Source organism: Loxodonta africana, chromosome 1 (assembly GCF_030014295.1).
Source record: "Loxodonta africana isolate mLoxAfr1 chromosome 1, mLoxAfr1.hap2, whole genome shotgun sequence".
Taxonomy (NCBI): Eukaryota; Metazoa; Chordata; class Mammalia; order Proboscidea; family Elephantidae; genus Loxodonta; species Loxodonta africana.
This window is the reverse complement of record NC_087342.1, coordinates 218,364,716-218,390,575: the sequence shown is the minus strand read 5'-3', so window position 1 is coordinate 218,390,575 and position 25,860 is coordinate 218,364,716. Positions and strand designations below refer to the sequence as shown.

Below are 25,860 nucleotides of genomic sequence, written 5' to 3'. Positions count from 1 at the left end.
TCCTGCAGTCTGAAATTCATAAACATGCAATCAGGATGCACTGATAATTACTGGTGATTGGAAAGTGCAAGTTGAAAACAAAGAAGAAGGATCGGTAGTTGGAAAATACGGTCTTGGTGATAGAAACAATGCCGGAGATTGCATGATTGAATTTTGCAAGACCAACGATTTCTTCATTGCAAATATCTTTTTTCACCAACATAAATGGCGACTATACACGTGGACTTTGCCAAAAGGAATACAAAGGAATCAAATTGACCACATCCATGGAAACAGATGATGGGAAAGCTCAGTATCATCAGTCAGAACAAGGCCAGGGGTTGACTGAGGATCAGACCATCAATTACTCATATACAAGTTCAATTTGAAACTGAAGAAAATCAGAGCAAGTCCACGAGAGCCAAAGTATGACCTTCACTACATCCCACCTGAATTTAGAGACCATCTCAAGAATAGATTTGACGCATTGAACGCTAATGACCGAAGACCAGAAGAGCTGTGGGATGACATCAAGGGCATCATACATGAAGAAAGCAAGAGGTCGTTAAAAAGGTAGGAGAGAAAGAAAAGACCAAAATGGTTGTTGGAAGAGACTCCAGAACTTGCTCTTGAACATGAGTAGCTAAAGAAAAGGAAGAATGATGAAGTAAAAGAGGTGAATAGAAGATTCCAAAGGGCAGCTCAAGAAGATAAAGTAAAGTATTGTAATGACATGTGCAAAGACCTGGAGATAGAAAACCAAAAAAGAAGAACACGTTCAGCATTTCTCAAGCTGAAAGAACTGAAGAAAAAATTCAAGCCTCAAGTTGTGATACTGAAGGATTCTACAGGGAAAATATTAAATGGCATAGGAAGCATCAAAGGAAGATAGAAGGAATACACAGTCACTACACCAAAAAGAATTGGTTGATGTTCAACCATTTCAGGAGGTAACATATGGTCAGGAACCAGTGGTACTGATGGAAGAAGTCCAAGCTGCACTGAAGGCATTGGTGAAAAACAAGGCTCCAGAAATTGATGAAATACCAATTGAGATGCTTCAACAAACGGATGCAGAGCTGGACGTGCTGACTCATCTATGCCTACAAATTTGGAAGACAGCTACCTGGGCAATCAACTGGAAGAGATCCATATTTATGCCTATTCTGAGAAAGATGATCCAACCGAATGCAGAAATTATCAAACAATAACATTAATATCATGTGCCAGCAAAATTTTGCTGAAGATCATTCAAAAGTGGCTGCAGCAGTGTATTGCCAGGTACCTGAGACAAAGTCAAGCCAGAGTTAGAAGAGGGTGTGTAACCAGGGATATCATTGCTGATGTCAGATGGATCCTGGCTGAAAGCAGAGAGTACCAGAAAGATAAACACCTGTGTTTTATTGACTATGCTAAGACATTCGACTGTATGGATCATAACAAATTATGGATAACATTGCGAACAATGGGAATTCCAGAACACTTCATTGTGCTCGTGAGGAATTTGTACATTGATCAAGAGGCAGTTATTCAGACAAAACAAGGGGATAGTGTATGGTTTAAAGTCAGGAAAGGTGCGTGTCAGAGTTGTATCCTTTCACCATACCTATTCAATCTGTATGCTGAGGAAATAATCCGAGAAGTTGGACTATATGAAGAAGAAGGGATCATCAGGATTGGAGGAAGACTCATTAATAACCTAGGTTATGCAGATGACACAACCTTACTTGCTGAAAGTGAAGAGGACTTGAAGCACTTGCTGATGAAGATCAAAGATCACAGCCTTCAGTATGTATTATACCTCAACATAAAGAAAACAAAAATCCTCACAACTGGACCAATAAGCAACACCATGATAAACGGGGAAAAGATTGAGGCCTTCAAAGATTTAATTTTACTTGGATTTGTAATCCACACCCATGGAAGCAGCAGTCAAGAAATCAAAAGACACATTGCATTGGGCAAATCGGCCACGAAAGATCTCTTTAAGGTGTTAAAAAGCAAAGGTGTCATCTTGAGGACTAAGGTGTGCCTGACCCAAGTCATGATGTTTTCAATCTCCTTGTATGCATGCCAAAGCTGGACGATGAATAAGGAAGACCAAAGAACTGATGCCTTTGAATTGTGGTGTTGGTGAAGAATATTGAATATACCACAGACTGCCAGAAGAAGGAACAAATCTGACGTGGAAGAAGTACAACCAGAATTCTCTTTAGAAGCAAGGATGGGAAGAGTACATCTCACATACTTTGGACATGTTATCAGGAGGGATCAATCCCTGGAGGAGGACATCATGCTTGGTAAAGTACAGGGTCAGCCAAAAGGAGGAAGACCCTCAACTAGATGGACTGCCACAGTGGCTGCAACAATGGGTTCAAGCATGGCAATGATTGTGAGAATGGCACGGGACCAGGCAGTGTTTCATTCTGTTGGACATAGGGTCACTATGAGTTGGAGCTGACTCGATGGCACCTAATAACAACAACAATATACATATATATATGTATGTATATATGTACCCATTGCCATCCAGTTGATTCCGACTCATAGCGACCTTATAGGACAGAGTAGAACTGCCCCCAAGGGTTTCCAAGGCTTTGAATCATTAGGGAAGCAGACTGCCACATTTTTCTCCCACAGGGCAGCTGTTGGTTTCAACTGCCGACCTTTAGATTAGCAGCTCAGGGCTTAACCACTGAGACACCAGGACTCCTCATATATATGTTTGTGTGTGTGTGTGTGTGTGTGTACATATATTGTCAATATCCAAATAGTTTAGCCTACCTGGTATTTAGTTTGAATGTGAAAGTTATATCATGAAATTTCAGTCTCATGCAGATTTTTCTTTTTCCCATTTTAAGTTGCATTCAGGCTGTGAAGTCTAGTTTAAAACAAACTTAGAGTTATGCTTCTTAGAAATTCTTTGGGGGATGACGCTATCAGATCAAGAATGTCTTATATGTGCAAAGAGCTTTGTATATTTGCGTATGTTCTCATTTGATACTCACATCAGAGCAGTGAGGTAGGTGGCAGAATTGAACCCTGTTTTGAACAGGTAACATGCCACTTTGAGTTGGAATCAAGTTGCGGGCATAGGGTATTCATGCCATCAAGCAAAGTTAAACTGAGCAATCTTTTCATACTTCCAATTGAAGTAGAAATGTACAGATTCATCATCCTAAAAACTACCAATTTTTTCTTTTTTGGTGCTGAGTAAATGTGGAAGGTTGGTGCTTCAAACCCACCCAGAGGTGCCTTGGAAGAAAGGCTGGGCTATGCATAACAGAACGAAAAGCTGCTCAGTCCTGCACCATCCTCACAATCCTTGCTATGTTTGAGCCCACTGTTGCAGCCACTGTGTCAATCCATCTTGTTGAGGGTCTTCCTCTTTTTCACTGACCCTCTACTTCACTAAGCATGATGTCCTTCTCCAGGGACTGCTCCTCCCGATAACATATCCAAAGTATGTGAGATGAAGTCTCACCATTCTCGTTTCTAAAATGCTAATTATTGTGACAGCTAAAAAAAAAAATGCCCCCTTATGTCTTCAAAGCACCCCCTGGGGGCAGTCCTTCAACCCTCCACCTCACCACTAAATGCAACACACTGAAGCCTAGCTGGTCTAGTGCAGGCACCATGGGTCACTCTGCCTGCAGGGGTGTGGGCAACATCCCCCATTCCTGCGTCTGTAAGTCATGGGCATGCTCCCATTTTATTGGGGGAGAGGGACGGACAGGGGGAGGGAAGGTGTAGGAGCTAATGGTGGACACTCAAAACACGTGCTTGACAGCTCTCAAGGGTCAGTGGTTCACCCTTTCTTGGTACATGTGCATTTTTCTCACTGAGCATTTATTGAGCCCCACAATTTGCAAGGAACTGTTCCCACTACTGGTAGATGCAATGTTGACTAAGGTTCCCTTCCTGCCCTCAGGGAGGTAGAAGTCTAAAATAGAAATGGAGACAAAAAATATCCAATCGAGATGGAGCAGAGATGCTTAGCCTGTGGTCCCAGGAATATGCTCAATGGGTCTTTCCATCCCTTGAAATTGTGGGCAAGACTGCACTTGCATGTGCACACGTGTGTGTGTGCATGTGTCTGTGCACATATTTCTTTTCTGGGTAGGGAGGGGGTATATAGATTTAATCACATTCTCAAAGGGCACTATAAGGGTTACAGGCAGATTATGTGCAGGGCAGGTCTTACAAGTAGGTGGTACTCTGATGGATTTACAGCTGTCCTCTGCCCTTTCTCTTACTCAGGTACTTCCTTCCCTAAAATTCTACTGTTAGAGCTTCATTTCTGATGAATGGAGAGGTCTCACGGGTCTCCGTGAGCATCATCTTTCCTACAACATTCAGGAATGGGTTTGGACATCTGCTTGTGCCAGGCAGTGAGCTAAAGACAAAGGGCCCAACAGTGAGCAAAACAGCTCACAGTCTAGGGGAGGGTGTGGCCTGGGAGAGGTGTGCTAGGACAGGGAAGGACAGGATCTTCTGGGAACACAGAGGGGTGACCGGTTAGGGGGTTACCCTCCAGAACAGCAGAGTTGTCAGGAGGTAATAAGGAGCCATCTTGGGTGAATAACACCCTATGCTGATGTCCTGGCCAGTAAGGACGCTGCTGTGGGCCTCTGGGCATGGAGGAAGGTGCTGCTGAGCACTGTGGTAGGATGTCTCCACCAAGCCTTGGGACTCAGCAGTCTTGCCATTTTGCTTAGGTCAGCCTCTAGGTGAACAGGCGGAACCTTGTAGAAAGGCTCTGATAACAAGACCTTCGTTTTGGTGCATACGTGAAATTCCGGTTTACATGGGCTATCATTATTTGTCACAAGAGTGTATTTGGGAAGTCGACTGTGGACTATCTGGGATTGGGGAAGGAGGAGGAGGGCGGTTTATAACAGGGAAACTATGTGCTGACTATAATCATGCTGAAAAGCAATGTGGTTTCTATGGGGTTCATTCTTGAATGAGTACATGTTGGTTTCCCCCCTGGAACAAGGCCTTTGCTGAAAAAGAAAATATACCTTGGCCCTGAAAATGCAGAAGCACTCTTCAAAGCAGCTCTCTGCACGGAGGGTTCACTTGTCCTAAGGCCATCTTGTCTCTGGAAACCCCAAAATAGCAAAACACCGATCTTTTTCTGCCTTCCTCTGCTTTCCACAGACGTTTACAAAAAAGGAGCAGGAGTAATTGCCAATTCAGTAGGCTTCTCACTCTTTTGTGCATTTTAAGGCATTTGCTGTTTGGGATTTGGAAGAAACTCATGAGAAATGAGAAGCTCTCGCTGAGTTGGCTGGAAGCAGGCTCATTGTTTGCAGGAAGAGCTGGTTTCCATGGTTTTGGACTACAGACAGCTGCATTTCTTTTCTTCAAAAAGCAGTTTCTCCTTGCAACTGGATCTAATAAATAGCCAAGGTAGCCAGTCTTCCAACAGTGAAAGGACTCAAAGTTATTTGAAACACCCTACCTAGTATGTTGTCATTCACCAAACGTCCATGCTTTTTACTTATTAAAAGTCACGCATTGCTCTCATTAGATAGGCCATGTTTGGCCCAAAATCTGTTTTAATGAGGGCAGCCAATCACATTTCAGGTTTGAGGTCCCGGTCTTAAAAGTAAACCCAGTCCTTCCTATAATCTGTGGGGCCTCAGGAGCCTGGGTAGGGCCTGCAGTATGCCAGGCCTGGGTAATGCCTACAGGAGCAGCCGGTTAAGCCAAGACACAGAGCATCGTAGCTGGACGAGGCCTTGTGGCTTCCCTCTTCCCCTGTGATGCTCCAACTGGAGTTGCCTTGAAGGAACCATATGGTGCGCTGCAAATGAACCAACGTGTGGAAACTGGCCATTTGACCTTCCAGGACACTGGACAAGATTTTAGTTCTTTGTTTTACTGCATATAAAGAGAAAAAAATGTGTGAAAAAAAAATTTGTTTTAGAGGGACACTGGCTTGGAATTAAGAAGGACCAGGTAATGAATTTAATTATCTCATGTGATTCATAGCAATATTAAAGCAATATATGCTGTTGCTGTTGTTTGTCGCTGCTGTTGGTCGAGTCAGCCGCCTGCTCACAGCAACTTCATGCAAAATGGAACGGAATGCTGCCCAGTCCTGTGCCAGCCATGTGATTGGTTGTGGATCAGACCGTTGTGATTCACAGGGTTTTCACTGGCTGATTTTTGGAAGGAAATCTCAAATCTTTCTTCCTAGTCCATCTTAGTTTGGAAGCTCCGCTCAAACCTGTTCAGCAACATAGCAACATGCAAGGCTGCACTGACAGATGGGTGGTGGCTGTGTCTGAGGTGCATCAGACCCAGGCCTCCCACATGGAAGGCGAGGATTCCACACTGAATACTGCCCCATAAGCCCATTACCATCCACTCAATTCATTACCATCCACACAAATTTTTTCGTGACATTAGTTGCAATCCCTGCAATGTGACAGCATTCTCCCCCTTTCTACACCAGTTTCCCCATTTCCATTCATGCAGTTTTCCTGTCCGTTTCTGTCTTCTTGTCTTTGCTTTTGGGCGGGGGTTGCTCAGAACTGCCCTAACCATGGAAGGAAAATAGCAGAGACCTTCCTTAGCATGCTTTAAGACTCCTCAGCATTGGAAACCTATATCTCTACTCAGGGAATTGGGCAGTCTGATCTGATGCCATATATATATATATACATATATATACATATATATACATATATATACATACATATACATACATATACATACATATACATACATACATACACATACATACACATACATACACATACATACACATACATACACATACATACACATACATACACATACATACACATACATACACATACATACACATACACACACATACACACACATACACACACATATACACACATATACACACATATACACATATATATACATATATATCCACCAGTAGGCAGTTGGCATCCACCATTGTTAAGTACGATAAGCGTGCCTGGGGACAATATGAAACCTTTATCTTCCCACATAGCACTTCTAGGCGTACATCATAGACACTTGTTCCAAACTGGTTCAATAAATTTCAGAACAAATTCTTTTTCCTACATTGGCTTACAACTCAAACAATTTCCAGTCAAGTGTGATCTCAACCTAAGTCATAGTTGTTTATATAGTGACTTCTTGAGCAATCTCCTTTATATAATGACTGTACTCATTCTGTCTCAATGAATGGAGAGGTATCTAACCTGGTATCTGTAGAGTTAATGTTCAATGTCCTTTTTAATATTTTAGCAATCAGTATTGATGGATGAAATCCAACAAAACATTTAGACTCTTGCTTCATGGTATTTACCTAATAAGGTGCTTAAAAAATTATATATTTTGAATATATATGTGTATTTAAGAATTACATATATTTTTATATATTATATATTTACGTTCTTTTACATATAAAAGATTATATGTATGTGCATCTTGACAGAAAGGCCTGGTGATCGACTTCCAGAAAATCAGCCACTCTAGAGCACAGTTCTGCTCTAACACACGTGGGTCATCATGAGTGTCGAAGTCTCTTTCTTGTTTATAAATATATATGGAGCCCTGGTGGTGCAGTGGTTAAGAACTCAAGCTGCTGACCAAAAGGCTGTAATCTACCAGGTCACTGGAAACCCTATGGGGCAGTTCTATTCTGTCCTATAGGGTTGCTGTGATTTGGAATTGACTTAATGGGAACGGATTTTTTTTTTCAGTGTATATATATGTCTGTATGTATATATGGAGCCCTGGTGGTGCAGTGGTTAAGAGCTATGGCTGGTAACCAAAAGGTTGGCTGTTCGAATCCACCAGCTGCTCCTTGGAAGCCCTATGGGGCAGTTCTACTCTGTCCTAGAGTGTTGCTATGAGTCGGAATCAACACAATAGCAATGGGTTTGGTTTTGTTTTGGTTATATGTACATATGAAATATATATATATATACACATATCTCATAGATACAGTAAAACTTGTGAAAGCCAGAATCTGTGTAAGAGGAACTTTGTCAGAGAAGGAAAACTAAAATATTTTCCACTAAAACGAGCAATAGAAAAGTGGTAAGACTGTACCCTGTCAAAGACAGGAAACTTGTGAGACCTGGAAAAACAAGGCAGTCCAGTTGAGTTCCGGCTCTCACAGGTTTCATATATGTGTGTGTGTCTCATATGTATACATATATGTCATATGTGTACATACATATAAAAACATACATATATACACATGTATATATAAATACATATATATTTATGAAATGGTTGGCCATTGAGTGATTTAGCTGTTACTCAAAGGGGAGAAATATGTGGCTTTAGATCATTTTTCAGGCTGAGAATTAGATTCCCCAAGCTCTAAATAGAGTTCAGGTCTGTCTCGAATTACTCAAATCAAGGCCCTGAGTCTGCATACCACCCCCATGGCAGTTACATTGCTGGGATGTTGACCTCTTTCCAGGAATTACTCAAAAAGTACATGAAAAGGCTGAGTGAGCTGACCTTAAAAAAATAGATGAAAGAAATAGTGTTTTTCAACTTAAGTACATTTCTGCTGAACTATTTAAGGATATCTAGATTTCCAGTCATAAAATGCTCAGTGACCTTCAGAAGTGTGCTGCTTTTTTCCCCCAGTAGACAGACAATAATAAGGTATTTGCTGAAGTTTGAATACACAGGTATTTATTTTCCGCGTGTTCAGCATAACCACTTCAGCTTGTTCTGGGATATAACACGCAAAGTATTTTGTTCTGGGTTTTTGTCATTGCTGTTTTTAACCCCTGTAGGAGCTCTGCTATTGAATTATAGATTTTATGTTTCATTTACCATGTCTACCTTCCACTTCCCACTTCTTTATGCATAAATCTGTGATGAAGCAGCTGATGCTTTTAGCAAATAAGATCAACGAAAATGCTAGATGATTGGTAAACTATACGGACTTCAGTTAATCTCTTCTTTTGCAGACTAGTTTAGGTTCTTATTACCTTACTAACATGCTGTATTTATCTACTGTTTAGCAAAAATTCTAATAAAGCTCTTTGTTAACAATTAGGTGGATTCCCTAGAGCCTACCAAACCATAAAACTGTTGAAAGAGAACTTTTAGCTAATACGTTGGATGTCCTACACTTCAGGTTCTTGAAAAGCTCTGCAGGTACTCCTTCCTTCCTTCCTTCCTTCCTTCCTTCCTTCCTTCCTTCCTTCCTTCCTTCCTTCCTTCCTTCCTTCCTTCCTTCCTTCCTTCCTTCCTTCCTTCCTTCCTTCCTTCCTTCCTTCCTTCCTTCCTTCCTTCCTTCCTTCCTTCCTTCCTTCCTTCCTTCCTTCCTTCCTCCCTTCCCTTCTTTCCTTCCTTTCATCTCTTCCCCTTCCTTCCTTCCTTCCATCTCCCTCCCTTCCTTCTTTTCTTCTGCCTTCCCTTCCTGCCTCCCTGTCTTGCTTGCTTGTTTTCTTGCTTTTTAAAGTTAATTAATTAACCCATTGATTCACTTATTAGATTTGGTAGTGTGTCAGATCTTGCTGCTAGAGGTTTTATGATACATGCCACTTAGAGACTCTAAAGCTCCCTATGTGCTGTCAGTCAAGGATTAGTCCTTTTCCGAACTAGCAGATTTAGCTTTCTTTTCTTGTTACCTCCCTGGGCTCCAGCCCAGTCTATTTTCTTTGAGGGGAAATTGTCAGAGTTTCATTGCCTTTTTCACACCTCCCACTCTTCCTCATCTACACCACAAAGACTTCAAGGTTATGACTACTTAGAGGGCCCTTTGCTGGCAATGACACAATGCTGTGAGCAGGGAAACCGTAATTCAAAGAAATCCGCAGACTTCTCTAGGCTGCTGTGGCTGGTGGTCAATTTACCTTAAAGGGATGGACAAGAGAAGGAGAGACGTGTCCAAAAAAAGAGGAATGAGAAACCAAGCGCAGCATCAAGGCGAAAGGGAAAGGCCAACTCAGCCCGCTGCCCTTGAGGAGCAGAGAGGACAGCCAGGCACCTTTTAGGACCAGCTCAAGGAGGGGCTGTGGCCCAGCAGCCCACCTACAGTTTCATGCTAGGCCAGGAGCACCGGCCAGTGTCTTTGCTCAGCTAGTTGGATCTAGCTTCCTTCTTGGGGCAAATACTATTTATATCCACTAAATAAAAGCTAAATAAAAGCTTGCGGCACGTTTCTCCCCATACTTTGGAATGTTACCAAAACTGGAAAAGAAAATCCCATAAATCTCTGCTCATTCAAATTTTTCTTCTTCTGAAAAGAAGCCCAGTGTGAATACTGCGTTGAGGCATGGCCTTCCCTGGCTCCTCCAGCCCCACACCGCGTTCTCCCTTTGAGCCCTGCAGACTGTGCCTGAACCAGGAAATTCAGTGGTTTATCATCCTCCACCCCAGAGGGGGTGTGGATTCAGGAAATCCCAGGGGACTAGAGGCCAGAGAGCTGGGTTGGGTCGGACTCTGCTCCACCACGCCTTGGTGGAGTTGTGCAGTATCAGTTCTCCCACGTGCATTGTTAGAAACACCAGCTACAACTAGGTGAAAAGTAATGAGAAAGTTGACACACATGAAGAATGTAACTAATGTCACTGATCATTACATCTAGAAACTGTGAAATGGGGCTGGTTTTGCTACATATATGTTTACCAAAAACGAAATTAAATGTGCCCGTTGCTGTCAATTCCGACTTATGGCGACCCTATAAGACGGAGTAGAACTGCCCCGTAGTGTTTCCAAGGAGTGGCTGATGGATATGAACTGCTGACTTTTTGGTTAGCACCCAAACACTTAACCACTGTGCCACCAGGGCTCAAAATTAAATAAAGGGGGAAAAAAAAAGAAACACAAGCTAAGTACCTGTAAGCTGACTTGCTGCTCTAAGACTTCAAGTTCATGCAGTTCCCTTACTGTTGCTTGTTTGAAGTCACAAGAGCAGAAATGGTGTTTTATGTTCTATTTCCTGTTCCTCACATTGGCATCAGAGAGCTGGACATGCAGTCCTTTGTCTATTCATTTATTCAAAAGGTAAATCTTAAGTGTTTGCAATGCATCAGGCACTGTCCTGGTTGCTGTATCACTGGTAAGAGAGAAAGACGTGCCGCTTGCCCTTAGGGAGCTCAGTGATTCTCATAGTTCAGCCAGCATCAGAGTCACCTGTGTTGTCGTTAGCTGCCTTTGAGTTGGCCCCAGACTCATGGCAACCCCATGTGTTTCTGAGGAGAAATGCTCCATAGGGTTTTCTTCGCAGTGATCTTTATGCAAGCAGTTCACCAGACCTGGATGGGTTTGAACCACGAACCTTTGAGTTAGCAGCCGATTGCAAACCGCTTGTGCCACCCAGGCTCCTGGAGTCACCTGCACCCGATGCCATTGAGTCGATTCTGACTTATACCAACTCTGTAGGGTTTGCTAAAACATAGATTCCTGGGCTGCACCACCAAGTTTCTGATTCAGTCGCTCTGTGGCCCCAAAGTGTGTATTTCTAACAAGTTGCCAGGTGATGCTGATGTTGCTGGTTGGGGACCACATTTTGAGAACCACTGGTTTATTCACATAAAACTAAAACCAAACCCATTGCCATTGAGTCAATTCTGACTCATAGTGACCTTATAGTGCAGAGGAGAACTGCCTTGTGGAGTTTCTAAGGATTGCCTGGTGGATTCAAACTGCCAACGTTTTGGTTATGGGCTGTAGCACTTAACCACTGTGCCACCAGGGTTTCCGTGTATTCACATAGCAGTTACCAAAAAACCCAAAACCCACTGCGGTTGAGTCAGCTCCTACTCATAGTGACCCTGTAGGACAGGGTAGAACTGCCCATAGGGTTTCCAAGGAGCGGCTGGTGGATTCGAACTGATGACCTTTTGGTTAGCAGCCAAGCTCTTAACCACTGTGCTACCAGGGCTCCTCACATAGCAGTTAGTGGCCAAAAAACTCCCAAAAGCCAAACCAGTTGCTGTCTGGTTGACCCCGTGTGTGTTGGAGCAGAACTGTACTCCATGGAGTTCTCAGTGGTGGGTTTTTCAGAAGTAGGTCACCAGGCCTTTCCTTTAAGGTGCTTCTGGGTGAACTTAGGCCTCTGACCTTTAGGTTAGCAGCTGAGCATATTAACTGTTTGCAACTGTTTTAACCAGGTGTTATTATCTTAACAGCTGGTATCTGAATTCCACTTAAGGAAGAATCTACCTTTTGAAAAAAAATGCTTTGACAAACTTGCTTGGATTGGGTGAGAGCCTGTTGGCTTGGGTATCAGCTAGCACCCAGATATCCAGAAGGGAAAGACGCTTCTCAGGAGACAGTGGGAGGAATGTCGGGGTTTGCTCCTGAGGGGAAGCTGGGAGATGGATGAAGAGGTGTGAGAAGGAAGGCAGGAGAGAAAGGAGGAGGTGAAGTGAGGGGCCAGCCCTTCCTTTGAAAGTTTTTGTGTTCTGTGTATAAAACCTGTCTTTATTCCCTCTCTAGTCCCTGCCTGCCCTCTCCCAAATCTTCAACACAAAGAAGCAGGAACCCAGGGGAGAAGAGGCCATGAGAAGATAAGTCTTGATGGAAAACACAAAAATCCTAAAGAAGGTTTTGGGGCTCCACAGGCTGTGGAATTTGTGGCAGTGGTGGTGATGATGGCTTCCCAAGGGGCAGAAGGCCTCAATGGCATGTGTGTAACACCGTGGCTAGGAGCCAAGTTTTCAGTGAGGTCTCAAAGACCTGAACGTGCATTTATTTTATTTATCATGGATTTGAAAACACTTCAGGCCTTTAAAGAAAGAATGAAGCTGAAATTCCATTAATGTGATTATAATATTCACAATTATACCATATTGTACCAGTGCTATTAACTTTTTCAAATTTATCATTTTCTTTGATTTTTACCACAGTCTTGTCAGAGAAAAGGCAGGTATTAGTCTTATATTCCTATTGGGAAACCGAGGCACAAATAAACCCATTGCTGTCAAGCCGAATCCAACTCACGGTGACCCTGTGCGTTACAGAGTAGAACACCATAGGGTTTTCTTGGCTGTAATCTGAACTGGGAGAACCTGGGCGGTGCAAGTGATAAAGTGCTCAACTACTAGCTCAAAATTTGGTGGTTCAAACCTACCCGGAGGTGCCGCCCAGAAGCAGGCCTGGCAATCTGCTCCTGAAAGGTCGCAGCCTTGAAAACCCTATGGAGCAGTTCTACTCTGCACACGTGGGGTCACCAGGAGTCGGAATCGACTTGACAGCAACTAACAACAATAATCTTAATGGAAGCAGACCTTTCTTCTGAGGCTCCTCTGGGTGGGTCCAAACTGCCAGCCTATCAGTTAGTAGTCAAGCTCTTCACTATCCTTTAAGCCGTCCAGAGACTCCTCTAGGTTAGTAGCCAAGTGCAAACTGTCTGCACCAGCCAGGGACCCTGAGGAACAAATTGATGAATAATAGACTGCAGTTTAGAGCCCAGGTCTCCTGAGAGCCAGTCCAGCCACCTTTCCTCAATGGCCTTTGTTCTTTTTGTTTTAATTTCCTCTCAGATGAGGTAGCTGCACAGTTCCATTTTAACTTTGAGCAAATTGACGTTTTGAACAGTATTCCAGAATATCCCCGTGAGGAGGTTAAATCATTTGTCCTTATCATCTGACTCTCAAATCCTGAGGCTCAGCCTTTTCCTTTACTATCTGCTTGTCGTTTGCCTGTAGGAGGGAAGCTGGGAGGAGTTTGAGTAAACTCCACTTTCTTTACATTTTGTAGCCACACGATACACTCGGATATAAATCTTGGAGCTGAGAAGGTCTATACAAGAACCATTCACGGCCAAATCCTCTGTTTTTTTGGCAACACTTACTCCCATCTGTCTTTTATGGTTGACAAGCAAATCAATTTTATCCTGAGTCAAAACGGTGGGTTTCTGAGCAGTCTCAGGGGGCTCCCAGTTCTGGCCCTGGAGAATTCCCAGGATGGGAGGACCCAGAAAGCCCCTCTCACCCAACATGTCTCTTCAGGCAGCATCTTTAGTCAGGTAAGACCAGCTTTAAATGAGGTAAAAAGAGGACAAAATTCCACAAAATCTAGGCCTGAGGAGAGTTTGAGGTCCAAGAGAGGGGCAGCCTTCATATTGTGGGGTTATTGAAAGTGACCTTTCTTCTGTATCCTGAGCCCCAACACAGTATATACATATACTCACACTTAGTACTGGGAGAAAAGGACAGCCAGAATGTTACTGATGTGACAAGGATAATAGCAGCTACCATTTGGTAATAGGAGTGTTGATGGTTCTGTGTTAGAATTCTCTTCCTCCATGCGGGAGACCCGTGTTGGATTCCTGGCCAAGTGCAGCCACCACCTGTCTGTCAGTGGAGGCTTGTGTGTTGCTATGATGCTGTTGTGAATTGTGTCCTCCCAAAATATGTGTCAACTTGGTTAGGCCATGATTCCCAGTATTGTATGGTTGTCCTCCATTTTGTGATTGTAATTTTATGTTAAAGAGGATTAGGGTTGGATATAACACCCTTGCTCAGGTCACATCCCTGATCCAATATAAAGGGAGTTTCTCGGGGATGTGGACTGTACAGCCTTTTATCTTACAATAAATAAAGGAAAGGGAAGCAAGCAGGGAGTGGGGGACCTCATACCACCAAGAAAGGGGCATTGGGAGCGGAGCATGTCTTTGGACCCGGGCTTCCTGGGTGGAGAAGCTCCTAGTCCAGGGGAAGATTGATAAGAAGGACCTTCCTCCAGAGCCAACAGAGAGAGAAAGCCTTCCCCTGGAGCTGATGTCCTGAATTTGGACTTCTAGCCTCCTAGACTGTGAGAAAATAAATTTCTCTTCATTAATGCCACCCACTTGTGGTATTTCTGTTATAGCAGCACTAGATGACTAAGACAGATGCTGAACAGATTTCAATGGAGCTTCCAGACTAAGACAGACTAGGAAGAAAGGCCTGGCAATCTCTCCCAAAAATCGCCCAATGAAAACTCTGTGAATCATAATGGTCATGAGGCTGGCGCAGGACCAGGCAGCATTTCATTCCATTGTGCATGGGGTTGCCATGAGTCAGGGGCAGACTTGAAGGCAGCTAACAATAATAACACCATTTACAAGCCTTTAGGTGCCTGGCTCATTTCCTTCTCACAATTTCTGTTAAAATGTGATTACCCCTGCATTACAGAGGAGAGAACTAAGTCTCAGTGACTTGAAGTAACCTGCCCTAGTTAGTTCATAGTTGGTATTTCAGCCTGTGTTACTGTAAAACCTGTATTCTTATCCACCACCCCATATCCAAAACCAAAAAACCCGTTGCTGTCAATTCCGACTTATAATGATCTTATAGGACAGAGTAGAACTGCCCCATAGGGTTTCCAAGGAATGCCTGGTGGATTCGAACTGCCAACCTTTTGGTTAGCACCCATAGCTCTTAATCACTATGCCACTAGGGTTTCCCCATCCCATTATCACTGGTTCCCAAAAGTCTGGCTGTAAGAAAATAAAAATGAGTGACTTTTTCTATAAATTTGTGTCTTTTTAACTTGGACAATTAGTTTTTCCCACCCTTTTCTCAAAGTGGTGATGTTGGCAGATAGTAGTTCCTTTCTTTTCCTTCTTTTCTCCTCCTTCTCCCACGTGACTTTCTGTCCTCCCTCCTCCTTCTCCTTCCGCTTCTCCTCTTGCCCCCTTGTCTTCCTCCTCTCCCGCCTTTCCCCCTTCCTCCTCTTTCTCTTCTTCTTGTCCATGTTTTTACTTGACCAAAAAAAAAAAAAAAAAAACCCCAAAAGACAAAATTACCAAAAAAAAAAAAAAAGTACTGACAATCCTAGTTTGGTTCCATGTTTCCACGTAAAACATTATCTTGGCCCATAAAATCCAAAAGTCTGGGGACCTCAGCTTTATACAAAGTGACTCATCATAGTTTAAGAACAGCATAGCTGTGGGATCCAGAGCCACACCCATGTCCCTGGGTAACATGCTGGAAATTTGATTTAGGTTTACTAACTTTGATAATGTATACTGGCTCAAGTCTGATGATAAACTTTGAATAGGACTCCTAGGACTTCTTCATTAGAGGTCGCCTCTTCTCTGACCTAAAGCTCCTCTTATTAAGATTTCCACCTGGTTGTTTGAATCAACAGAATGTGCTCATCAGTTGATATTCTCCTGAAACCACTTTTATTCTGCTTTATACAGTTATTTTCTTTGTATGGGGGTACCTGGCATATTTTTCTATTTTAAGTGTTGCAATGATTTGTGCAAACAGAACGAAGTAGCTGCAACCAAACAGTTGCTGTCAATTCTGACTCATGGCGACTTCATGAGTGTCGGAGTAGAACTGCTCTATAGGGTTTTTAAAGGCTGATTTTTCTGAAAGTAGATCACCACGCCTTTCTCCTGAGGCACCTCAGGGTAGACTTCAACTTCCAAGCTTTCGGTTAGCAGCTGAATGTGTTAACTCTGTAACATTCAGAGGCTCCATATTAAATATCACACCCTTATCGAACTCAGATGAAGCGATGTAAACCTGGGACAGACTGAACAAATCTGCCGCTTGGTCAGCTGCCACCCCTTGCTGACTTTACATTGCATTGTGCTGCTGATAGCTCTCCTCTCCTTTTGAACTCTGTCACCCATGGACTCAGGGCAGCTGTAAGCCTCCCCTCCCTCAGAGCCATGTCCTCAGACAAAACTCTGTTCCTCGAGGGTCCGGCTTCAGGACCTCCGAAGTGTCTCTCAGCCTGAAGCCCTTCAATTTCCTTTATGGAAGTAGTAAATCATTCCACACACCACGGAGTAAAGGGAAAGTCTGATTTATGAGACCTACCTGCTTGGTTCTCTCAGAGCAAAATTCCCACATTGCATGGTTTTCCATCTTCAGAGTTTTTCTTTTCATATTTTTTAAATGTTCAAATAAAATACCCCTGGATTGTCCCTTAGAAGGTGGTAGGCTGGATTCTGGGCCTGTCAGTCCTTTAATGGCTGTGTTCAAGAGGTGGCAAGTTACTTCTTTCTCTTTCCATCTCTTCTGTTTTCTTCATCTTCTTCTCACTGCATCTTCCCCACCTCTTTGCTTGGTGAACAAAGAATAAACCAAACCAAACCGATTCCGACTCATGGAGACCCCATGTGTGCAGAGTAGATCTACTCCATAGGGTTTTTAAGACTGTGACCTTTTGGAAGCAGATCGCCAGGCCTGTCTTCCAAGGTGCCTCTGGGTGGGCTTGAACCACCAACCTCTCAGCAAGTACTCAGCACTTAACTAGGAACTCCTTGAAGGTGGAGGAAAAAAATAGTCGATCTCATTTACTCGTTCATTCATGCTGAGTGTTATATTAAGTGCTGAGGATACAGTGAACAAGACAGACAAGGTTCTTGTCCTCACAGAGGGCGTGGTCTGGAGGAGAAGATAATGATTAAATGGGCATTTACTATACAGTGTGGCGAGTGCTGGAGCCCTGGTGGCACAACAGTTAAGTGCTTGACTGCTAACTGAAAGGTAGGCAGTTTGAACCCACCAGCGCTCCAAGGGTAAAAGACGTGGCAGTCTGCTCCCATGAAGATTACAGCCTTGGAAGCCTTACGGGGCAGCTGTACTCTGTCCTATAGGATTGCTATGAGTCAGAATTGACTCAGCGGCAATGGGTTTGGTTTGTTTTTTGAGTGGCGAGTGCTACATTAGGGATGAACACTAAGGAGGTCCCTAACCCAGTCTTGGGGAGGATCTGGTAGGGCATCCAGAGCGCTTTGGCTAAGCTGCAGGCTAAGCCAGGCACTCAGGCAAATGCTAGTTTAGCTGGCCTTCTGGAGTTGTCTGGTTTTACTTATGGGGTTAAAGTTTTATATGTGGTGACTTTAACCTGTAGTTGTCTGACTGCGGTTGGAAGCTTGGTGGCAGGTGGGACAGGTGAGGAAACAAGGTCAGAGCAGAAGCTGGGAGACAAATCTCTTAAAGCTGTATGAATTTCTGATTTTAATATAGTTAAATAAGCCAGAATGCAAATGGCAATTTGGTTGTATGTGTGTATGTATGTAGGTGTGTGCTTGTTGTGTTGAAGCTGTGTTCTGCTGTGTGTGCGTATGTGTGTGTGTGTGTGTGCGGATGCACTGCTCATTTCTGGTTTCTCATAACTAATTCATCCAGTGTTCATTCAAGCAAAGTAACTGGAACACATCCTTGTGAATGAAAATATCCTAAGTGAGGCTCTGTCCTACAGTCTCGCTGGGAGTTGGAATCGACTCTACAATAACAGGTAAATGAGACTAGATTTTCTGAAAAGCGCCAAAAAAGTGCTTGATTTGAGAATTTTAGAACTTAGGATTTTCTGGCTTCAAAATCGAGACCGACAATATCTCTTGCCCTTTGCTTTGTCTTTTTCTCCTGAGAAGAACATTACTTTGATATTTTTTTTTCCATTCAAATATTGATGAAAGACTTCTAGAATATCACCATTTATCTTAAGACCAAACTTGCTTTACTTTATATACATATATATATTTTTCCCCCTCCTTGTATCCATTCTCACACTTAGGAAATATATGGATCCCCAGAGCAAGGTAAAACAAAGACTTCTAAAGGAATAAACATGTACCCCATGTGTGACATACATGACCATTTAGGTTTTTCTCCTTATGATTTGGACTTATTAAAATTGAAGTGAGACAATTGTAATGCAGAACAGCATTTGGGTCTTTGTTTTCCCAGCTGCTGAATCAAACCGAAAAGGGGCCACATATCTCTCAGTAGCTGCTCTGATTGTTAGTACCAAACCAAAACCAAACCCAATGCTGTCGAGTCAATTCTGACCCATAGCGACCCTATAGGACAGAGTAAAACTGCCCCATAGGGTTTCCAAGGAGCGGCTGAAGGATCCAAACTGCTGACCTTTTGGTTAGCAGCCTGAGCTCTTAACCACTGCACCACCAGGGCTCCTACAAATGCAATTAAATTCTTATCCAAAGGGCTTTGCTCTCCTCAATCTCTGAGAGAAGAAAATGAAAAGCAATATAAACAGTCATTAGAAATTAGCAATTAAAATTTTAAACTAAAAAAGCTTTACAAAATACTCTTTCTGGCTTCTGAAAGATTTTGATTAAATTTAATCCTGAAATTATAAGAATTGTTTAAACAAACAACTGATTAACTAAAGCCTGTTGTTAGCTGCCATTGAGTTGACCCCTGACTCATGGCTACTCCATACACAACTGAATGAAACATTGCTTGGTCCTGTGCCATCCCCATGATCGGCTGGGGACTGGACCACAAGCAGATCACCAGAGCTTGTCTTTCTAGTCTGAAAGCTCTACTGAAACCAGTTTGGCATCATAGCAACCCCTGAGCCTCCCCTGACAGATGCGTGGTGGCTGTAAATGACGGGCAATGGCTAGGAATCGACCCCAGGTCTCCTACATGGGACGGCAAGAATTCTACCACCGAACCACTACTTCCCCCAACTAAAGTCTACCCAAATCCAATTTTCTTCTGTCACATCACTATTTTATTTTCTTTAAAGGATTTATCTTATATATAATTATCTTGCTTATTTGTTTACTTATTTATTACCAGCTTTCCCCTTGGAATGTAAGCTTCTTGAGATCAGAGATTTTGTCTCGGTCACTGCTGTATCCTCTGCTTTTAGCCCAGCGCTTGGAACCTAATAGGGCCTTCACAATTATATGTTGCATAAATGAACAAATGAATATTTCCATTTACAACAATGTATCCAAGTAAATTGTATTTTCTTGCTATTGTGCAATCAAAAGTTGTGTAAATAATTTGAGTATTGGGGCTAAAAAAACAAAACAAAACAAAACTGAAGTGTTATATGCACAGAGACCAGAAAGCTAGAGCCCAGTGACAACATTTATGTGTAAACTTTTGGCTCGACATTGGCCGCCCATTTGTCATGTGAAATGTGATACATTTTTATGATACACTAAGTCTCTGAGGGCTGTAATTAAACAGAAGGCTGTTTTGTATGTGTGTGTATGAGATATCAGTGTTAGGTCTGGAAATAATCAGATTAGAGAATAAGGAAAGTAAAAGATAAAAATAGCGTGTATGACATGGTATAGGCAATTAAATTTATGGAAGTGAAATTAGGTGACATTTGAAGGTTTGGGTGTTGTTTTAATCACTGGCAACTATTTTTCAAATGGATTTGGCTTACTAAAACCCTGATTGTACATTACTGTACAGAGTAATTCTTTCACTCAGTCCTGGGGAAACACAAGTTTATTTATTATATTCTTAGTGGAACTGAAAGCTATTTTGTTAATGTGCTCTTATTTGCCATTAAGATATTTTCTTTGGAAAAACTCAAAGCATTTTACCAACAGGATTTCAAAGTTACTGTTAAGATCCCAATGAGGGAGATGGTGAAATCGTACCATTCAAAAAATGAGAAACTGAGACCCAGGGCAGATTGTTTCAAAATCAAGAAGGAGTTATGAGGAATTGTTAGAATATAACATGGGCTTTTAAATTCCTGGTTGTCTCCACTGCATTTCCTCAGCTGTTTGGTCTAGTTGGTTTCTGAGTAGCAAAGAGCCTGTTCAATGAAAATGTTTCTCACTCCTCGAGGTCAACTCTAAATTCCACTTCACATCTGCTGAATGGGAATCAGACAAGGAGCACCAAAAGATGATTTTAATCTTGAGAAGCGTAAAATAATTTTATCATCGAGAAATGGATCTTCACGGTTAATGACTGTGATGAATACCTACTAATGTGGCAAACTAGAGGAAACTTTAGACAGCAGGCGCAGTAACACAAAGCAGGTCAAGGGGTGTTTGTGTCACCTGAGAATGCTGCATTAAAGTGGTAGGTTGATTTTGTCCACACTTGGCTTTGCTAACAGGGAATGGCAGGCCCAAGACAAGGCTAAGTTCTGTCTATAGTTCTTGTTGGAGGTGAAAGGGTGTCCCAGCAGAATACCACAGCTGGAAATAAAGGGTAAGACAAAAGTTTGTGCCTAGGACCATGACAGCATGGGTTCTGTGAGGTAGAGAGGGGAGACATATACCTCACCAAGTGGAAAGCAAGTTTGCTACTATCAAATGAGTTTAGCCAGGGCAGAATCAAAGAGGACACTGAAGGAAAAAAACCTCTGAAGTTGTATCTGTACTATTCATCCTGGAGGGGAGATTTGGGTAGTAGTTGGCTAATCAGATTAATTTACATAAGCCCAAACCTGTTACCATCAAGTCGATTCTGATTTATAGCAACCCTATAGGACAGAGTAGAACTGCCCCATAAGGTTTCCAAGGAGCAGCTGGTGGATTCAAACTGCTGAACTTAAAAGAGAGCCTGATAATTTGCCAGAAAAACCCGCTTTGGGTTTCAATTATCTGAGTGATGCTGTCCTTGAGTCACTGCCCCAAGCTCTGTCAGTGCCTGGGAACCCTAGTAATCTAGGCACCAAGATAGTTTTAGGCTACATTGGTTCAGCCAGTTCCATCCATGCGGCTCACCCCCAGGAAGTCACCAGCAGTGTCCACCACACATTCACCGTCAATATCCAAAACCCAAGTGCTCAGTGGCAACACCTCAGGAGAAACACCTTCCTCCCACTTGTCTAGCTGCCTCAGTCAGGCACCTTTCATATTTGTGGCACTTGGGAAAGTCATTTTGCACCTCATCTGGTACCCCCTTGGACTTGTGCCCTGGGGCAAGTGCCCTCTTCTGCCCTCTCTTGCTACACCTCTGGTCGTCAGATGCCATATTCTCTCTCACAATCCTATCTCCATATTACACTGCCTCCCCCATCCTCCCGCCCCTCCACCTGCCAGCCTTCTTCAACTGTTAACCCTTTCCTTACCCCAGTTTATAAAAACAAGTTTGTTTGTTTATCACTTCACAAGAGTAAGTCATTATGTAAGGGGAAAAGAGCTTTGCTGAAACGGGATGCTGGGCACCAGCTAGGATGGCCCGCAAGCTAAGGGTTGGGCTTGAACATTTGTGATTCAGATTCATGCATTCACAAGTGACGGATTGTCACATATAATGAACCCTTATGCCACTTGAGGCTAGTTGAAAGTAAAATATTAAATACATAGATATTGCGAGTCTACGTAATTTACGGAAAGTGCTTTGAAGACTTGAATGTCATAGGTCTTAGCTTTTTTCTTTGGTTACAGACCATTTTGAGAATCTGATTTAAAATTATGGGTGCCTTCCCAAGAGAAATACACACCAGTATGCTTAATCCTATAAAATTTTGCATAGAAATTCATGAATCTTCTGATGTGTCATAGATGCCCTGATCTAAAGGAATTTAAAAGTATAAAATGTTATTAAAAATTAACTAGAAATAATCCTTTTGTATATCAAGTAAATTATATATATAACAATCTCGTTTCATTATATATATAAACAAACCCGCTGCCGTTGAGTCGATTTTGACTCATAGAGACCCTACAGGACAGAGTAGAACTGCCCCATAGGGCTTCCAAGGAGCACCTGGTGGATTCAAACTGCTGACCTTTTGGTTAGAAGCTGTAGCACTTAACCACTACACCACCGGGGTTTCCCACATATATATATATAAAAGGATATGTATATATACACACACATATACATATAAAAGACTGAAAAGATATACACTAAAATGTAAATAATGCTTATATTTAGGTAATGAGATTGTTGATGATTTTAATTTTCTTCTCTGAATTTTGTTATATTTTCCCAATTTAAAAATCATATTTTTACTAGTTTACTAACAATGTGGCTGTATCTTGTGACAGTTCATAAAAATACTAATGTTTCAAAAGAAAATCTAAAAAGAGACAGTAATGGACGATCCATTCCTGGCTGTCCAGTTCACAGTATTTATCCTTCTCTGGGGGTCATGTGATCTCTACCATGTGACACTTCCTCCTGGCCTCCTGATTGGCTCAGGGGTGGGTGCCTGACTCAAGCCAAATCAAAGTGTCTTTTCTTAAGATTTTTCTGAACTGTAACTAGCAAGGAGCCAGTTCCTCTGCGGTGACAACAGAACAGAAGCTGTGAGAGTGACGTTTGGAAGCTTTGCAGGCCACATTTCCTGCTGGTCTGCAATTAGAGAGACAGACAGAGTTAGAGACCTGATGGCACTTGAGTCCCTGTTTCTAGGTGCCCTTGAATCCAGCTGCACCCTATTTTGGTTCTCCAATTCTTCCTTTGATTTTATAGATATCATTCTACACTTCCAACAAATTTCCTAATTAGAGATGGGTTTCTGGCACCTGTAACAAACTAGTGCACACAATTAACAAAAAGTATACGTATAAGTACTCAAGAATAAAATCCTACCCAAGTTGCAAAATGAATGAAATCACCAACATTTCTTGACTCGTAATGGCTGGCTTTGGGTGTCCAGCCCTGTGTATGACAGAGTGAGGGCAAAACCCAGCAGTAAATCAGGATTATTGGCTCAGAGCCTTAGATCATCTTGTTCAGTAAGGAGGAGGGGCCTGTCTTCTTGGCTCCATGTTAAAACAGACAATAATGGGATTGTTCAAACCAACATTCTGTCTATAAAAATTACAAGTCTCTTCTCATTTATGAATGTAATACTCAGGATAGCAAATTTACAAGGGGCATGAAAGATAAGTATATTTTCTAACTCAGTGAGCTAGAAAATGATCCCTGCATTAATTTGGCAATCTGAAAATATCTGAGCTCTCCTAACGACAAAAATCTCATCAAATCCGTAGAAATACCCTACAACAACTATCAGTCCATGTGTGGGTTTGTGCTCTACATAGTAATTCCATGTCAATAAATATTTATAATCAAAATAGTTAAAATACTGAGTTGTTGTTAGGTGTTGACTAGTTGGTTCCAACTCACAGTGACCTTATGCATAAAAGAACAAAATACTGAGACATGGTTTAATTATTCTAGGAATATTTGTTATAGTGAAATTTCAGACTGATCATCTTAATTAAAATATAACTTACCCAGCGAAGTGAAAAGGTCCAACTTCAAATCTAGTCCCAGGCTTATCCCTACTGAAAGCATGGAAAATTATATTTGCCATTGGCAAATGTGTTTCTATTGAGCTTCCATATGGACTACCTAGGGTGACGTGGTAAGTAGACCTACGATGCAGTAACTTCCACCTTTGGAGGCTGGTTAGGTTGCACAGCTGGAGGGGGAGTTTTGAGGTTTACACCCAGACTGACTTTAAGAAAATGAGAGAAACTTAATTTTTTTTTCAAGTAACATACCACAGCCAATATATTCTAGTTCAAGTAAAAACAGTGTTCACATTTCTTGGAGATTGAGAGATATTGTTATCACAATAGTTTAGACTGAGACTGTGAGTCATTTGAGCTTACAAGCCTGATGTCTTTAGATGATTCTAGATTTTGAATTTCATGCTATAACAATGAAACAGCACTTTTGACAGGGCTTTCAAACTATGTAGTCAGAATTTCAGTGTTTACTTGATTGTGGGTTTTGATATGAATTACCTTTCAGAAATGCACCAATTTTCTCACATCAGCAGAATGAGCGTTTCACCAAACCGTCTGCTCATCCCAAGCATGAACACACTTCAATATTAATCACTGAAGTACCAACAGTGGTGACACATTGCTTCAATTCAAATTTCTTTGATTTTAATTAGGTTGAACATTTTTTTTTTTTTTTTTGCATTTCTTAGCTTTTTTTTCTTTGCATGTGATTTGTGAATTCTTAGTTCTGGGAACTAATAAGTTCTTTGCACATGTTTGCTCCTTTTATTGCTTTGTGTAAATTCTTTAAAAACCAGACAACCAAACCTATTCCCGTTGAGTTGATTCCGACTCATAGTGACCCTATAGGACAAAGTAGGACTGTCCCATAGGGTTTCCAAGGAGTGACTGGTGGATTTGAACTGCCCAGCTTTTGGCTAGCAGCTGAACTCTTAACCACTGTGTCACCAGTGTTCCTGCATCTTTGCCTACATGATAATTTTTAATTGAATAATAGAGATCATTAAGTTTACATTGTTATGGGTTGGATTTTGTTGTTTTCCTTTAAAAAGTGTTTTACAGGTCTCAACCCACCTGGCTCAAAGGAGAATGAAGAACACCAAGGTCACACGACAACTAAGAGCCCAAGAGACAGAAAGGGCCACATGAACCAGAGACCGACATCATCCTGAGACCAGAAGAACTAGTTGGTGCCCAGCCACAACCGAAGACTGCCCTGACAGGGAGCACAGCAGAGAACCCCTGAGGGAGCAGGAGATCAGTGGGATGCAGACCCCAAATTCTCAAAAAAAGACCATACTTAATGGTCTGACTGAGACTAGAAGAATCCCGGTGGTCATGGTCCCCAGACCTTCTGTTGGCCCAGGACAGGAACCATTCCCAAAGACAACTCATCAGACATGAAAGGGACTGGACAGTGGGTAGGAGAGAGTTGCTGATGAAGAGTGAGCTATTTGTATCAGGTGGACACTTTGGACTGTGTTGGCATCTCCTGTCTGGAGGGGGGATGGGAGGATAGAGAGAGTTGGAAGCTGGCAAAATTGTCACAAAAGGAGAGACTGGAAGGGCTGACTCATTAGGGGGAGAGCAAGTGGGAGTACGGAGTAAGGTGTATATAAACTTATATGTGACACTTTGACTTGATTTGTAAACGTTCACTTGAAGCTCAATAAAAGTTAATAATAAAAAATAAAAAAAAAGTGTTTTACATATTTATTTCGATCTTTTATATGTCAGATCCACCACAAATATTTTCCTCCATTTGTTGTTGACTTTTTAATTCTGATTCTTATTTTTTTTTTTGAACCTCAGGGATTCTAACACTTTTCTCTTTGTGATTTTCCCCAATGTGCTGGCATTTAGAGTCCTTCCCCATTCCCACATCAGATTCATCTGTAATTCAAGTTCCCTTGCATGGTATAACACCAATCTTTTTAATTCACTGCAGCATGGAGGCGTGAATTAGCAAGATTTGAGTAAATAAAATCCAA

The 25,860-nt window shown here is 42.2% G+C and overlaps 1 long non-coding RNA gene across 4 annotated transcripts in view; it reads left to right on the top strand.

Moving 5' to 3' along the window:
- LOC135232547 (uncharacterized) overlaps positions 1–25,786 on the top strand; it is a 90,857-nt gene extending 65,071 nt beyond the window's left edge. For 3 of the 4 annotated variants that reach the window (XR_010323092.1, XR_010323088.1, XR_010323087.1), the window contains one exon: positions 12,412–24,535. This is a non-coding gene — a long non-coding RNA (uncharacterized LOC135232547). Of the gene's footprint in view, positions 1–12,411; positions 24,536–24,921 lie in introns of those variants that run through there. The other variant, XR_010323091.1, reaches the window with a different exon arrangement.
- The last annotated feature ends 74 nt before the right edge of the window (positions 25,787–25,860 follow it).